At 37.8% G+C, this 17,169-nt stretch overlaps 1 long non-coding RNA gene across 1 annotated transcript; it reads left to right on the top strand.

The window, feature by feature from the left end:
- The first annotated feature begins 545 nt into the window (after positions 1 to 545).
- LOC309828811 lies at positions 546 to 16,919 on the top strand. The gene is made up of 3 exons (XR_014297357.1): positions 546 to 614; positions 14,976 to 15,032; positions 16,820 to 16,919. It is a non-coding gene; the product is annotated as an uncharacterized lncRNA (long non-coding RNA).
- Positions 16,920 to 17,169: the final 250 nt, after the last annotated feature.

Genomic DNA, 17,169 nt, shown 5'->3' with positions numbered 1-17,169 from the left:
TCTCAGCAGGACAGGACACCATGAATCTGGAGTGGAGAGGACGAAACTGGAAGGCACTCAGAATCTTTTTGCTATTGGCTCAACTGGCTTAACTGGTAGACATAATGTTTGTCTTTATCTGGAGATGATTATATAAAGTCTAAGTCAGGAAAAAAATATTATTTTATTACTATTTTTGTGCCTTGCAGTATTTCTTCTTAAAACACACACACACACACACACACACACACACACACACACACACACACACACACATCAGCCAGCAGAGGGAATCCTAGTGGTTTATTCATAATGCCCAGAGGCAGGTCATGCCTAGAAAATGAAGTTCGTAAAAGAGAATATACAGATATTTTCATAAGAAATCATATCCAATCGACACATTTCTACCAAATCCCTACTATGTGTGAGACCAAGATACCATCTCAAAGTAAGTCGTTTTGAGAAGCAAATACTGACACGCAGAGACTGTTCCTTTTGGATTTGTTTTCTGACAGCTGACGTTACCCCAGATTGATTCTTGCCATATTTATATAGAGCCTCGGGTCCAAAGTCCTGCCTGTTTCATCTCATCGTCCCTGAGAACACCACTAGTGATTTAATCGACTCTTCTCCAGGTAAGACAAGCCGTGCTCAATGCCAGGCTAATGAAATTTTTGTGGTCACCACCGCCACATACATCTTTTTCCTGAAGAATGTGTGGGTTTTAGACAATCACATAAAACCTCTGTTCCTTAAACAACCGTGGTAAAATTCTTAAATTATTTCTGGTAAGTACTTTATCTGTGCAATCCCTTCTAGTTTCTTCACCATTTTTATAGATGTAATCAATTATCTCAGTCAAGCACAGGACACTGCCAACTTTCCAAAATTCCTAGCACAGTTTTAACTACAAGCTTGGGGTTTTATTCAGTATGAGCATAAAAGTTGTTATATTCTAATTGCTTGTGATTGTTACTACGCTGAGATTTATTTTTGTTGGTTATTTCAAGAGACTGTTAAAATGAGTTTAGTGACTTCATTCTGGTTCTCCTGACTGATTCTATTATTAGGACTGTGGCAGCCTGAGGCCTTTTGGCCTTGCTGAACATCTTGAACAATTTTTTGAACAGTTTGGGTTTGGCAAAACCTATTTTGCCAAGAACATTACCCTTTAATTTTTAAAAACCATGTGCATTTTAGGGAAAATGTAACCCATATGTTCCTAATTCCTCTGTACTAAACACATCAAAACGTTTTGTAAGAACTGCTTGATTTCCAAGAAGTCTTATGAGCCTTCCTTATAAGACCCTTTAAGCTATTTTTTTTAAACAGGAAGTTACTTCTGCCAAGAATAAAGATATTTAGACACCAACTGTTTCAAGAAACTCATGAACTAACGAGACATATTTTATGTTACTCTGGGATATATTTACTGAATAAAATGGTAACCAAAAAACCAAAACAAAAACTGAGCTTTGAGAGAAACAAATCGAATTGCAAAAATTTTAGAATATAGGTACTTTTTCTGAATCTTCATACACTGAAATACTAGGTTATAGAGTTACTATTTGACAAGAATATCTGCTTCAAAGGATTTTGTTAAGAATAAGATTGGGGGGTATTTTCTTTTAGTTTAGAGAAGATATTCTAGAATCTTATTTGAAAATCTGTTTTTAACATCTAACAAATTAACTTTTGTCAGAGGATTTGGGAATTTTAATTCCATTGATTTTCATTTTATTATTTGTATATCTAATCTCAACAGTTAGAATAGAAAGAATGCTAACAAGCCAGAACATGTGTATATTTTTACACATATTACATATGTGTGTGTGTGTGTGTGTGTGTGTGTCATCCTAGACTTTCCCGTGGGTACTGAGGTAGCTGCACTTCCTTCATTAGTCTCTCAATGAAAGTCCTACTCCTCGAACTAGCAAAATTTGGTGATCATTCTTCCTATTCTAGACCCACAGGCTGATGTGTCAAGCACAAGTCTGTCAGTTTGAAAGGGCACCCCCAAGACTCTCCTGGGGAGAGCAAGCAACCTACCAGGCCTGTTTCTGGCTGGGTTTCTTGGATATTCTGGTATTCTCTCTTTTCCATATTATTCTCAAACATCACCTCAGAAGGGAAACAGAGAGCCCTTCCCAAGCCTCAAGCCTGCAAGGATCCACCTGTTCAGGTTCCCCAGGTTACAGCTTGCCTCAGATCCCCCCCCATTTTGGCTGATCCTGGAGGTGAGACCTCTCTGCTCCCACTCGCCACGTTGCCCAAGACTCTTGGTTCAGCCACTTTATCTCTGTCCCCACACGGCCTGGCTGCTGTGTCACAACTCCCACCTGTGAGCTGATCAAACACTCGGCACTCAGAGAGAGCCCAAGAGATTGCACAAAAAGCTATTAAAAAGGTAAAATTTTGTGCTTTGTAAGTAGCCATGTGGTCAGTGCTCAAAGGTATGAGACAACTGGATGTGTGTAGCTTGATCCTGGTCATCGCTTCACAATGTACAAGTACAGCAAATCATCACATTGTACACCTTAAATACGTACAATTTTTATTTTTCAATTATACCTCAATACAGCTAGGCAAAATATGAGAAGTTATATCATCTGGCTCTGTTGTGGATATAATCTGTTAGATGTTGAGATCATTATTTATACTACCTTAGAATGCATAAATGAGAACCACAAACGAGACAAGTCATTTCCCTCTGCTCCAGGCCTCGGTTTCCTCATCTGTAAAGTGATATAAGTAGATGGAATGATTCCTAAGGTTATTTCCTGCACAGGCTTTTTAGGAACTTAGTCTTGACACATGAACCACCCAGCAATCCTGAAAATGAAGAAGTCATTGACAGTTGGTATTGGCGGCACACAGTGTTTCTTTATGGAAGTAGAGCCTATTTCAGCCCTGAGTTCCCTCTGCATGCCAGGCACTTTGCTAGGATTAGAAATACAAAGAAGAGAGCAGACAGCAAGAAACAAATGGATTTTAAAGGGGCTTAGATATATAAGCATCCAAACAGCTATGACAATGTCTGATTCGAATTTTCACTGATAAAGAAGAAAAGCAGAGGCCGGAAACTCTCTGTACTTGACATGGACATATAAAAACAGGGGTCCATCATTCTCAGGGGTAGTTGGCAGGGAGGGTGTGGTGTCAGGGAATCTCTAAGAGAGCTGTTGAGAAATAAGGTTGAATATCTTAAGAAGAGGTAAAAAGAAGTTCAGAAATTATTTCAAAAGCAATGTAATGCAAATAATGTAGTTTTCTATTTTGTGCGCAAAATATACTTTGTGTTCTCACTTTTTTTTTTTACATTTCTAAAGCTAAAAGGTTTATCAGTTTTAAAACAATAGAAACGTACAGTGATTGAATTTGTATTTGTTTTTTAATTCCTGTCACTTTAGTTCAGGTATGTGTTTCTTTGTGATGCTTTTAAGTTCTCTACCATCCCAATATATGACAACAGCCACACACACACACACAAAAGGATAAAGAGGACACGTCAGAAATGTTACTGGGATAAAATTCAAAACATAGTGAATCATGGTTTCTCCAGACCTGGAATACAACCTGACACTTTCATTACGTATCTGTAAAATAGACCATGCTGTGGCTGGACGAGCACCGTGGAAAAACCACATAATGTACTAACATAACAGCATCTTTGCAACAGGGTGAGCACGTTTTTAAAAATAAGACTCTTTAATCTGAAAGACAAGAACAAGGCTGGTCATCGTCAAATTTTTTAAATCGTGAAGTTTTAGAAGGATATTCCAATTCTGTTACATTCTTTAAGGATTAAAAAATTTCATGAAATAAATAATACACAACGGATGATGTGTGTAAGTGTTTAACATAGTAAATGGCAGCTCCAGCCATAATTTTTTATTAAGTTAACCTAAAGCTTTGTAGATGCACATCACCAACATTTTTAGATTTAAATCTCAAACAACAAAAGTATTTCCCATGTGATTCATCTATGGAAGTAGATCTGCTCTTATGACTCAGTAGGAAAATTTTAATGAATTGTTCTTAATAAAGAGCTGATGCTTCTGCACTATATAGGATCCACCAAAAATTATATATTGAAATCCACCAATTATATAGGATATGCTAATATGCTACAATAATCCCAAAATTGTATATGGGGTTGGAAATTTTCCTTCCACTGTAGCTTTTGATTAGGGCATGAATGGAGAGGACTGAGAATTCGCCTAAGTGAAGCAACTGGGGTATAAATGGTCCTCTCTTACTACTGAATACTTCTTCATGCATATTGTGTCTTACCAAAAAGAGAGGAAAGAAGGAAGGAAGGAAGGAAGGAAAGAAGGGAGGAAGAGAAGGAGGAGAGAACCAAAAGAAAAGAAAAATTCCAAGCAACTTGAATTATACCTATATTTTTAAAATAGGCTCATTAATCTAGCCAGCTTAAACTACAGTAATTAGAAAATTTTGTTTGAAAAACAGAAAAGATAACTAAGAGCACCAACAGAATTCTAACTGCCTAAACTCCATTCTTATTTTTCATAAATCTAGGTCTTGACTGGTTTCTTTTAAAATTTACTTTCATATAATTTACCTTGATATTTGACCTCTGGAGGAATTAAAGGTGCAGGTGTTGAGGAAGGTAATGACATAAAGGTAAAAAGAATATACTTTTGGTGAATACAGGTGATACAAATGCAAATTTTTCTGGCTGATAAAACTTTCTGTGTTTTTAAAACTCAGAAACATTTACCTATAAACTATGAAATGGGCCACTTTATTTTTTAACCATCCACAGTGACTACTAGCTTTCTGTTACTAGGAAAGTATTCAGAGTTACCACAATTAAATAATTACACTTATTTAACTGTAAATCTGACATGTTTGGTCAATATTTTCTTCCTTTGTATTAAGCTATGCTGAACCGAAACCCACTTGAGCAACAGTCTACCACCAGCTCATTCCAATCCTGCAATGAAGTCTGCCTGAATTTGTGATAATAGTCATAACACAAAACAGGGTTTACTCAGTTTATGAATTGTGAATAAACAGCAGAATTCATGAAGAAGCCAATTGTTTACCCATGTGAGGTGGATGAGTTTTTTCTAGAAGAGCAGGATTTAGTGCCCTCAAGAAGGCAATTAATTAAATGAAGCCAGGAATGTGTGTTCATTTCACTGAAGAAAGCAAAGTATCATCATTAAACAATTTCTTTAGGGCACTCAGATTTCTGTAGCAGGTATTATGTAAACTTTGTTTGTACTTGTGTCCAGTCTTCCCAAGCAGTAACAGCAACATGACAACACCTATTAGACCATCCTGTAATGTAATCACTTATTAATACATAGAGGGGAACAAAGCCCTATCTGGAAGACTTAGTTTGTGAGACCTACTAGGGGAAAGACACTTCAACCCAGTTCATCTGTAAACATGGGAGTTAAACAAAATCACCTCTAAAATCCCTTTCAATCCCAAAATACGATGATTGATTCATTTTCTTCTCAATGTGTTAACTTATGTCTTCTAAGTTGTATTAAAAACATTTTTCTTGCAGTAATGCCTCGTCCCTGCTCACCCCAAATATACACATAATTACCTCAAATTAAAACAAGATTTTAAGTGTGCTGTTCTCTTTCAAAACGTATGGAAAAACCAAGGCAATGCAAAAGTTGTTTTATGACTGTGGCAAGAATCACTTAACAAATAATTTCCATGCCCGAATAACATGCGTTTAGGCCAGCCATCTCATTTCTCACCTCCTCTATTTTCAACCCCAAAATAGATGATTGCTTGCTAATTTCATAAAGTAGGTGTTTAAAAGTTTCTTGGACATCGGAAAAAAAGACAAAACAGAGATGCGAAGCAAAACTTGATTCTGTCTTTTTAAAAACTTGTAAATCTACCTTGGGAACTTGACTGGCTCAGCCATCAGGTATTTTGAAAAGAAAGGAGTGAAGAAGAAGGTCGCAGATCTAAAATTCGAGCCAGACTAATGTCAGAGAAATTCCAATGTGACAAATTCTAAGTTGCTGGTGGGAAAATGGAGGCGTATACCATGAGGAAACAGCTAGTAATGCCGAGCCCCAGCCTCAAACACTGTGGGCCTGGCAGCAAAGCTTGGGCTGCTCTTTTCATTCCAGTGCACTTTCCCTCCTAAAGCACTGCTCTATCCACAAACCATCCAACTCACATATGACTTACTATTACGGAAAAGCATGGAGAAAAACGTGCTTCTGCTTCAGGGCTGGCTAACAGCTTCCTACCAGATCTCCAAAGCAGTTTGTCCCGTGGGTAGATTGTCCTATTATGTTTTACCAAAATGTTTTTCAAAGCTTTTCTGTTGGAAGGAAAGCCTGTCTGAGAGGATAGTCATACGGTCGAACTTCCATATCTGAGGGTTCCGCATCTGCGGATACAGAGGCCTGACCGTACTACGCCACTTTACGTAAGGGGCTTGAGCATCCTTAGATTTTGGTATCCCCTGGAGGGTCCTGGAAGCAATCCCCCACAGATACGGAGGGAGGACTGTACAAAAGGATCAGATAAAAGGGCCGTTAAGTGTTCTAGGTACCCCCTAAGCTAGCCAGGGAATAGTGGAGGGATGAGATGGACTGGAGGAAGGTAGGACAACTAACCAGCCCTCTAATTGAATTAAGTCCTGAAAACTCAAGCTGTTGAGCCAGAGGCCTAATCATTGGAGGTCAATGGACAAAGAAGCTGCTGTCTTCCAGAATGCCCCGCACACGTCCTAAGTCAAGGCCGTTTTGCAGCCTGGCATCCTTCCTCAGATTGGTGTGGTGTTGGCAGAGGCCATAGTAGAGACCAAGCCCTCTCAGATTATGACTTGCTGATGCTGGGCCCCGCCCTGCCCCACATTTCAATGACTTGTGCTGGGAGAAGTTGAAGATCTCGCAGGATCACCCAACAAACAGATCGTGAACGGTAGCAGCCCTGGCCTTTGACCAGGGTTTAGTCTTCATACAGAATGTTCTAACCACTCTTGTCATCAGAAACGGGGCCTGATCCTTACTGGATGTCCATCCTCCCAAAGGTTAGTTAATTTATGGAGTCACCTTGGCTCATTCGCTCCAAAGGTTGCTGCATCTGGGGATTATGTGTCATTCACTCAGATTCTTCTTCATTCATGATATGGCAGGATGTGGTTAAACCAGAACCTAACATTTTCCTTCTTAAAAATGGTACTTGCAGAATATAAACATTCTTTTTACTTAAGCTTCTTTCTTCAGCTTCCAAGAAGAGATGATCATACATGAAATATGATGAATCCTTAACAATTAGCAAGCTCAAGCTTTATATTTATACCAGCAATGCATAAACATGCATAACAAATGTATCTGTATTTGTCATAAATATATGATTAAAACATTTTCCAAGGATTGTGCAAGCTGTTCTACATAAATTACCTCACGACAAACCTAGGAGGTAATAGAAAAAAACTGAGGCTTGGAGAGGTTGAACATGCCCAAAGTTGAGTAACTATTTAAACAAACTTTATAAATACACATAACTAAATAGATTACTACCAAGTCGATTGAGACTAATTATATCTTCTCAAGTAGCAAGAACTTATTATTTGGATCACCAGTTTTGCTCTTATCATACACCGATCTATACTGAAAGTCATTGTTTGCATGTGTCCAGTCATACTGTCAAAGGTTGTCCACTCTTTAAGGCTGTAGAATCTGATGAAAGCTATGAGCAATGTCCCCAGAAAAATGCATGTATACACCAGAGTCGTCCCCACAATTTCAGAGAGTTGGAAGGCCTCCTGTGGCCTGCCTGTAGGCATGGGGATCCACTACCCTAGAGAACCATGAGCCCCAGGCTCAGAACACCTCACTCACCGCCTTACTCAACTTCCTATCTTCCACAGGCCTGTGTCTTGCACACTTTTGGTTCTCAAGAAATATGCTAACTCCGAAAGAGAAAGACACTTGCTATGGACTTTGAAAATTTTACAGTCCACGAGCCTATAAATATAGTTTACCAGAGAGCTTGTTTTTCTTTTTTATTATCATATTCTTGAAAACATAAAACCCAGGATAGGGATAACTGTAACTTGTGCTGTCTGCGACTTGACTTTGGAGAGCACAGTGGGAACAGACCCTTCTTTATTGGACTGCTTTCTCTGACATCAAGAGCACCGATGGCTCTGGAAGATCCAGATCTGTCTACATCAATTGTTATATGTTGTAGATATTTCGGGAGGTGTTAGAGTGGACGTTCACACTCTTTTTGAAAAGAAAAGATGCTTTCTCTAAAATTATAACATTCCACTTACTCTATACCATCCAGGACACATTGTATGTGTTCCATTATGTCTGGCAGTTGCTGAATGAAAGAAAAGTGTACTGTCAGTTCTGGGAAGAGTCTCCTTCCCTTCAGGAAGTAAGGCAAAAGAGGAGGGAATTAGGCCAATAGGAAGCATTCCTGGCACCTCTTGAGAGATCCTTGGGAGAAAGGTATCCTGGTCTGTCCACTTCGCAGGAAAAAGTATTTCAAGTCCAAGTCTTTTGGGGAACCCTTATGCAAGTGGTATTTCAGTATGTCAGTACTGGTGTCTGGTCTAGGGAATTTACTGTGAGTCCTAGAATAGATCTCAATGCAGGCCGAGCATTAGGAGCATCTAAAATCAGATTGAGAATTAGAAGACATTAGGTGAATATATGTGAAAATTTATCCAAGCTCCTGAAACAGAAGGAGTTTCTAAGGTAAAGAATAATGGAAAATACAGTGTAGAAGAAATTCAATTAATATATAAACATCAAACAACTAGATATTTTAAAAATAACTAGAACAGCAAAAGAAAAAAAAAGGATAAAAAAGATACCTCCTTCATTCATTTATTTATCCATTCATTCAAAAGTACTTGCTGAGTATCCTTCACATGCCAAGCGCCATTCTGGATATTAGGGATATAGCAAATAAAGTGAGCCTCTGTCAGAGATATTTATTTCTAGTTGGCAAGACAGACAGTTAAATAAATTAAAATATATGTAATTTTCAAAATGTCAGATAATAATAAGTGCTATGAAGTACTTTGGATAAGTGATCAGGGAAGAGCTCTCTAAGGCATCAGTTTCAACAGTGACCTTAATGAAATGAGTGAACAAGCTATTTAAAATCTAAGATTTTGCTCCAGGAAGAAGGGAAGTGCAAAGGCCCTGAGTAGGGAGGGAGGTTTGGTTAGTTTGAGGAACAGCAAGAAAATCAATGTGGCTAAAACTGAGTGAGCATGAAAAAGAATAAGTTCTAGGAGGCAACCAGTGGCCAGGTTATGTGGGCTTTGAAGGCCCTGGCAAGGACTTTGGTTTTTATTCTAATTGTGATGGGAAACCATGCAGGGTTTTAGACAAAGTAATGGTATAATCTATTTTTTAAAATATTACTCTGAATGATGCACAGTAAATGCATTGCAGGAGGGCAAGGGTGAAAACAGAGACTTGTTAGGTGGCAGCTTCACCAGAGCAAGAAAAGGGCTGCGGACAGCATCACGACAAAACTAGGTGATCAAGCATCTCCCACAAACTTCAGAATATACACATGCAAGGCCAAACCAGAGATGACAGAAGAGCCAAGCGTGATCAGCAGATGTGAGGAAGAAAACAGAGAGAAAAAAAATGTTTGTAAGAGCTAGAGAATCCAAAATTTGCTAAATATTTACCACTAAAAGGAAAGGACCTGACATGGAGTGAAAGACTCAGCTGGTAGACGTGAGTGTGCTGTGCAGGCTCCAATTTGCATGTGAGTGCAAAATGACCAGAGGAAGGCCTGAGGATACAGAAAAATTCTCGGTTCTCAGGGCTATCAGAAATATCCAGCAAAGAACAAAACCCTGGACTGAGATAAAACTTCTTGGAATAAAAATAAATTTATTAGGTCAGAAACTAAGGGAGTAAAGAAGAAATGAAGATTCAGATACTACTGGTGGAGGAACCAGAGAGATATCAGAAAATACTGGAAAGGTGGCTATAAGGAGAGGCCATAGTTGTTACTACTCTGCACCAACATCAGGATACAAAAGAAAAGAGAGGGCGCTTGAGAACTCAAATACTAGAAAACCTAGCTTGACCCACTTCTACCCCCTGCACAGGAATCTCTTCTTTAAAGTACAGAAAACCCCAACTTGCTTCAATGTAAACAACAGAAAAGAACTGGGGGGCTTCCCTGGTGGTGCAGTGATTAAGAATCCGCCTGTCAATGAAGGGGACACAGGTTCGAGCCCTGGTCTGGGAAGATCCCACATGCTTCAGAGCAACTAAGCCTGTGTACCACAACTACTGAGCCCACGCTCTAGAGTCGGTGAGCCACAACTACTGAGCCCACGTTCCACAACTATTGAAGCCCATGCACCTGGAGCCCATGCTCTGCAACAAGAGAAGCCACCACAATGAGAAGCCTGCGCACTGCAACGAAGAGTAGCCCCCCACTCACTGCAACTAGAGAAAGCCCACGTGCAGCAATGAAGACCCAACACAGCCAATAAATAAATAAATAAATGAATAAAAACTAAAAAGAAAAAAATTATAAAAAAGAAAAGAATTGGGACCACTCCCATTTAAATAAATAAATAATCAAATAAATAAATACATAAATAGCTTAAAAGAAATATATATATATACACATACACATATATATGTGTATATATATAAGGACTCAGCAGATAAATATGTCCATAAAGCAGAGTTTTCTTATTTTATACATTAGGTTACATATCCTTGTAACAGTGTACCCGAATTTTGCAAAGCAAATAAAAGGGAATTAATTAAATGGCAAAAGCTATGAAAGAACAAAATAAATTACAATCAGGAAAACTCAGAAATGCGATAGCCAAATAACAGGAAGATGAGAATGTGAGCAGAAAGAGCATATAAAAGAATTAGAAATAGAGAAATAAGTTCAGAAATGAAGACTCAATAGACAGTAACACAAGAGTAAATAGACAGTACCAGAAGCAATACTAAGAAAACAAAAAACAGAAAAAAGAAAAAAGGAACTTAAGATAAAAAGAAATAAACATATTAAAAATAATTTGAGAGAGATAAACATAGAAGACAAATAAGATGTAACAGAAGTATAACTGGAATCTCTGATAAAGAAAATCGAAACAATGGAATGCATTAATACTAAAAACTATAATCCAAGAAAACTTTCTTATAATAAGAAACTTGAATCTACATATTGAAATGGTACCATATGTACCTAGAAATTGAATAGTCATATTTTAATACAAAATAAGATACTGGAATTTCCTATCAAATTAGAAAAGATTTAATTACGATAACCATATATGATACGATGTACACTATTTAACTTGAAATTTCTTACAATTTCTAGAAAATAATTTGTCTATATGAAACAAGAGCCATAAAAGTTAATACCTTTTGAATAAATAATTCCCTCCTCATCATCTATCCTAACAAAATAGTCACTATGTCTGTCACTGTGATAATAATGGCAAATCATGCTGTTTTGAAGATCTGTATTGGCAGTTACCTATATCTTTGATTAATTAAAATTGCAGTCAAATAAATCATTACATTGTAAAAAAAAATCATTACATTGTAAGTAATGATAGGAGAAGGGGAAAAGATAACGAAGTTTTGGCATAGAAAATGTTGAGAACGACCCACTTTGTGCAATTCTTTCAATGTACAAACAAGAAAATGAGATTTAAGGAAGATAAATAATTTGCCCAATATAACACAACTAGACTGTACAAGGCTTCAAATACTAGCTTAGTCTTCTGATTTTCAGGTCCATATTTTGTTCTACTGCAGCATACATAAAATTAAAGTCATTCATTTGATTTAAGACTAAATATCATAGTGTGGGAAATTAGAAAATCTTATTTCTTTATAAGATATAATCTTCACAGCCCTCATGTATAAATAATAGAACACGCTAATGTAAAATACAACTTAAAAAATAATAATAAGTCAGCCACCGTAGCAAAGAATATTATAATGCTATGGGTTCAGAAAAATCTACCTGTTGTGTTCCTGGGCTCACAGCTGCCTTATAGTTGGATGTGGTTGAGTGACTGATTCCAAGCCAAGGCAACGTAGTGGAAATGATCTGCACTCCTTCTAAGTTGGGCTACAAAAACCTCTCATAAAGTATGCTCTAAGAAGAAAGAAAATACTCTTAAAGCAGATAAGACAAAACTTTGTTTGCTTTTGAATCTTAGTATGACTACAGATAACGAAAGAGAAAAAAAATGAAAAAAACAAGAAACAACAAACCTATAAACAAGTCTCCACTCTCTTTTCCCCATCTGCTGGCTAGATGTCAGCGCTTTGAAAATTATATATTGAAAGCAGCGGAGCTTTGTTAGTTTGCGGGGCTAGAAGAATTTATAAAACAGAGCCCTCAGCTCCTTCTGACTATTGGATTTTACATGAGCAAGAAACAAACATCTTGTTGGGTTAAGCCATTTAGATTTCAAAGTTTTTCTGATAACAGTAATTAGCATTATCTTAAATGGAAATTTCTATCAGAGGTGGTAGTAACAAAAAATATATAATAATTGGCACTGCAGAAGAAAACTAAGAGACTAGTATCAGAGGCTGGAAATATGAATTCTCAAGTTAGGCAGGGGCGAATTTTTCAGTAATAGTGATACCGATGATATCTTGGAAGGCAAGCCACTCACCTTCCTAGAAGTTGGCTCTAGCAAAGAGATTGGAAAACAGAATTATATTAGCATGCATTAGATGTCACTAGCTTTATTTGGCAACCTATCAGAAGAAATGACCACAGGAAAGAATTAGCCTCTGTACACATAAAAATGAAAGGGGATAAAGAAGCATCCAGAAATTTTAATCTTCAAAAAGTTGAGAACGCTTATGTCAAACATTAGAGAATATGTTTTTTTTAATTGAATAATTAAGGGTCTTAAGATACAAATATGTGACAAAGTTTACATATGTGACAAAGTTCAACCCACGGCTGATTGCTTTAAGATAAATATCATTGAGCTGAGAAAGAAAAAATGATGATGAGGAGGAAAATAAATACACCAGATTTAAGAATTATATCTAAGAAAGAATTGTAGGTGTGGCTACTGGCATATTGAACTGACTACAAGCAAAGAGATCAAAGTCTTACTAATTTTAAAGGAAATTGTATACCAAAACAACTATGAGCTAATGCTACAAATTTTGCCTGAGCATTAAAACAACTCTTCGGCCACCAAACTCAGACAGGCAGGAAGTAAGCAGCGAAAACTCTACAGCCCCCAACTCCCACTGCAAATGTGGCCAAGTCAGATCACGAACAAGCAAGAACTCCCCAGAGGCAGAATCAGAGGCTGTGTTGACCAGTGGACGAGGAAGTTCCTCCCCAGGAGCAAAATCAAGTTCTAATCAAGGAACTTCCCTCACTGCCAGGACTTCGTAACGAATGTTCAACAGGATTTCATCATGGCCACAGACCAGTGACTACTGTGAATATTGCAATTTTCTGTTTTCTGAATAGGGTATTTATTAGTTATCCTGTCCCCATTCCACCATGCATGTTGGCTACAGTGGGGGAGACAGAAAACTTACAACTAATTCAGCCATCAAATAAATAACTGGCAATCTTTGCACATTAAAAAATTAAAGCATGAATTCTTTTGCAAACATATATATATTGATTACTCTAAAATATATTTTATATTTAGCTTATTCTCCAACAAACATTCAACAGTTCCACTTTTTAATGCTTTGTCTAAATGATGTCTAATGTTAGGAATTTCTGACTCTTCAAATTCTACAATATTTTTACATTATCCTTAGTGTAAGGTTTTATAATCAAAGTCTTCATTATACTACTTTAGGCTGCCTTTCTTGTCTCTGCCTGTATCTTCTCTACATACCAGCAATACTTACCAAGGACTTCCTGCTGCTACCACTACTGAATTATCTTTATTTCCAGGCTCCATGTTATAGTATAAGAAAAAGGAGGCCTGTAGCTAAGGAAATAGCCCACTGTCTCAGTTTGGCTTCCCCCAGCAGCAGACCCTGAAACAAATATTTGAGTCTTCATAATTTATTTGGAAGGTGATCCCAGTAAGAGAATGGGGAAGTGAGATAGGGAAGGGAGTCAATAGAAGGTGCTGTTTCCAGCAAGTCGCCATTTGCCATTCCCGGGCCCTAGGAAACTGTAAGCCATCCTCCAGAAATGTGCACCTCACTGCTCTCCACCCATGGATGAGGGAACTCCTCTGGGACTAGGATTGAGGACTGCTCCTTGTAGGCGGTATTTCCCCATTTCTCAGGCTGCTGCATGTCCAGGCAGTGCAGACCCCACTGGCCAGAGAAAGCCTTCAGGCAAAGGGAACCAGTTCCCAGCAGTTGGTAGTCAAACTGGACTATACAGAACTGGTGAGGACCGAGGTGACGGTAACCTCATCTATACTAAGGAAAAAGTTGTTTTGTTCTGAGTTGTTTTGGAAGCTGGATACTGAGTCTATTCTGGATATAAAGCATGACACTCATTTGCTAATATTTTGATAGTGAGAAACAACTCTTTCTTTCATCTGAATCCTTAAAGGCAAAGATAGCTGGGAATAAATCCTACGTAAATTAACCAATAATATTTCCCAAATAACACCAGCAATGCTGATGGAAAAGTAGTCTCAGATATTTTAAGCTTAGCTGTGTCTATGTGTTCTTCCCCTAACAAATTCCGCAGTGAGTCAAGCAAATGTTGAACATTTAGCCTAAGTGAGAAGACTGTGGGATTTTAAGCCACCAAATTTGAGGAGTTTTTGGTCCCTGCAGCATAACGTTAACAGATATTTTATTCTCCCCCTGCCCCAGATACACCGTCCTCCCTCCTCGGCTGCAGGAAGCCTGCTTGTAGAGTACATCAATTAGCTCTCGTGCCGTCTGGCTTCTGCTTTAACCATTAGAGAGACCTGGCAGGAGATTAGAGGGAGGAACGAGAGTGGGAAGAGTGTATTTATTATCCCCTCACTTGCTCTCTTGTCTCTTTAGACTGCCAGTTTCCCCCATGAAGATGAAGACTCTTCTCAAGACTCCTTCTCCTTCCAGGTATTTCACCCCTTCAGGCGTAGAGGTGAAATGGGCCTTGTGTTGCTAGTCTCGGGATAACTCTCCTTGATGATTCCCCTATATCCCACCCACATCTTTGTAATTAGTCCCTTTTTTCAGTACCCCTTGCAATATTCTATTGAAATAAGCCATCCGTTTCCTGCTGGGACACTGACAGACATTATTTTCTCCTATACTGTCTGGTTTCGTTTTTCTATCGATAAAACGTCACATTGTTAGCGTAGCATTCTTCCTGAACCACTGCGGTTTCCACCACATTTAGCCTTGCCAACATCAAGGAAGAGGCTGGGAGATCTAAATTCCACTATCATCTCATTATTTACACAATAAAACGCTTTCCCGGACAATAGTGCCTTTATGTCTGAGAAGCAATAGTCCATCCAAATGACAGATCTGCTCCACTTGCAACTTGGCACTTGCTCCACTGCCAAGCCCAGCCTAGTTTAAATGCAATTCTGATTCTTTAGTGCCTTAGGGAAGTTTCCTGAAGCAAGATCTGTGATATTATTCCTTCTTCTTCACATTACCTCCCTCAACTCTACCCAAGGTTGAGCTTTTTTTAGTTTAATGTGTTGAAAGAACATCTCCATAAAAAGAACATTTTTTGAGAACTGATTAGTAATTCCAAATACTGGGTCTTGGTAAGAGATGAGGACTGACTGCTCCTAGTATGTTAATAAATTCATTCGATTAAGGTACGAGGTAAACAGATTACTCACTGACTTCGAACCAGGGAAAATTTGTTTAATCCTGCACTAATTTTTCAATGATATCACTGAAGGAAAATTATGAAAGGATCTCAAATATATACATTAAAATTTCAAGAAGGGGCAGAAACTAGTATAAATTCCAGATTATCATCTACGGAATGTGTTCAAAAGCACTATGTAACAAGCCTATATTTAAAATTATTATAAATGAAAGTAATTTTGCCACTATAGGTAATTTATGTTTTATATAAATTTGACTTACCAGATCATCTTATAGAATGCCAGTCCAAGTTTGTTAGAGACAAATACACTTTTCCTCCCTCTGGAAATTATTGTTTTGTTTTTCCCTCCTGGGCATTGCTTTCTCATCCTTGAATTCTAATATTTATACAGTGTGCATAATTTAAAATCCTTTTCACATAGAGTGGTAGTTCTTAACCATGTAACAGTCCTTTGAGAATCTGATGACAATAATATAAACACTCTTCCTGGAGTTTATACATGTAGTATATGTACATGGGTCTATACATATACTACTGCATTCAATTTTAGAGGGTTCATTGATATCCTAAAATCTATCCAAGGGTGAGTAACTCCTATAATAATAGTTTAATTCTCATAACACCTATATGAGATAGGAATTGTTATTCCTATTTTTTCAATTGAGGAAATTAAGCCACAAAGTCATTCAACCAAGTCAGGCAGCAGGATTTGGTGTTAAACTCAGGCCTTTTGACACTATGCCCAATTCTTTTGCCTCTGTCCCATGACTGCCTCCTACTTTTGTTACTGTGAATCATCACCTATATTCCACTATAAAATATTTTAGGTAATTAAGGTACAGTAAATTTCTTCTATAAGAGTCTCAGGATTCCTAAATTTTTCCACTATGTTTTTAGATTCAGTTGAATCTCTGTACTATAAAATCCATTCCCTCAGAAGAATCTCCAGTTTACCCCATAGTGAATTACAAAATTAAAAGCAAATATCTATGTCCCAAACATAGATGAGATTCATTATTTAAACATCTTTTCCTTTCCTCTGTTTTCATCTCAGCATCCATGGCCATTCCATCACCTTGGACTCTGGACCCACTGCTTTGACCTGTTGATACCCAAGTCTTGGTGTAGGGAAGAGAATGACAAGGACTCCTGACTACTCATAAGAAGATCTGGTTCTAATCCATTTTGCCACTTAGCATATAAACTACCTTAAGCAAATCACTTGCACTCTCTGAGTAACAATTTCCTCATCTGAAAATGAGGGTGGTATGGTCCACATATATGTGGTAGGGTTACAGAAAGCACCCAACAAAATAATACTGCCTGAAAAGGTGTTTCAGAAATTTTTAAAGCATCACAAACATTTAAGGTACTGTGATTAGAGTCAGCAAAGGCACCTCCATC

The sequence above is a fragment of the Grampus griseus genome, assembly GCF_964374135.1.
Source record: "Grampus griseus genome assembly, chromosome: 10".
NCBI lineage: Eukaryota > Metazoa > Chordata > Mammalia > Artiodactyla > Delphinidae > Grampus > Grampus griseus.
Note: the sequence above shows the minus strand (reverse complement) of the source record. Positions and strands in the feature narration are given on the sequence as shown.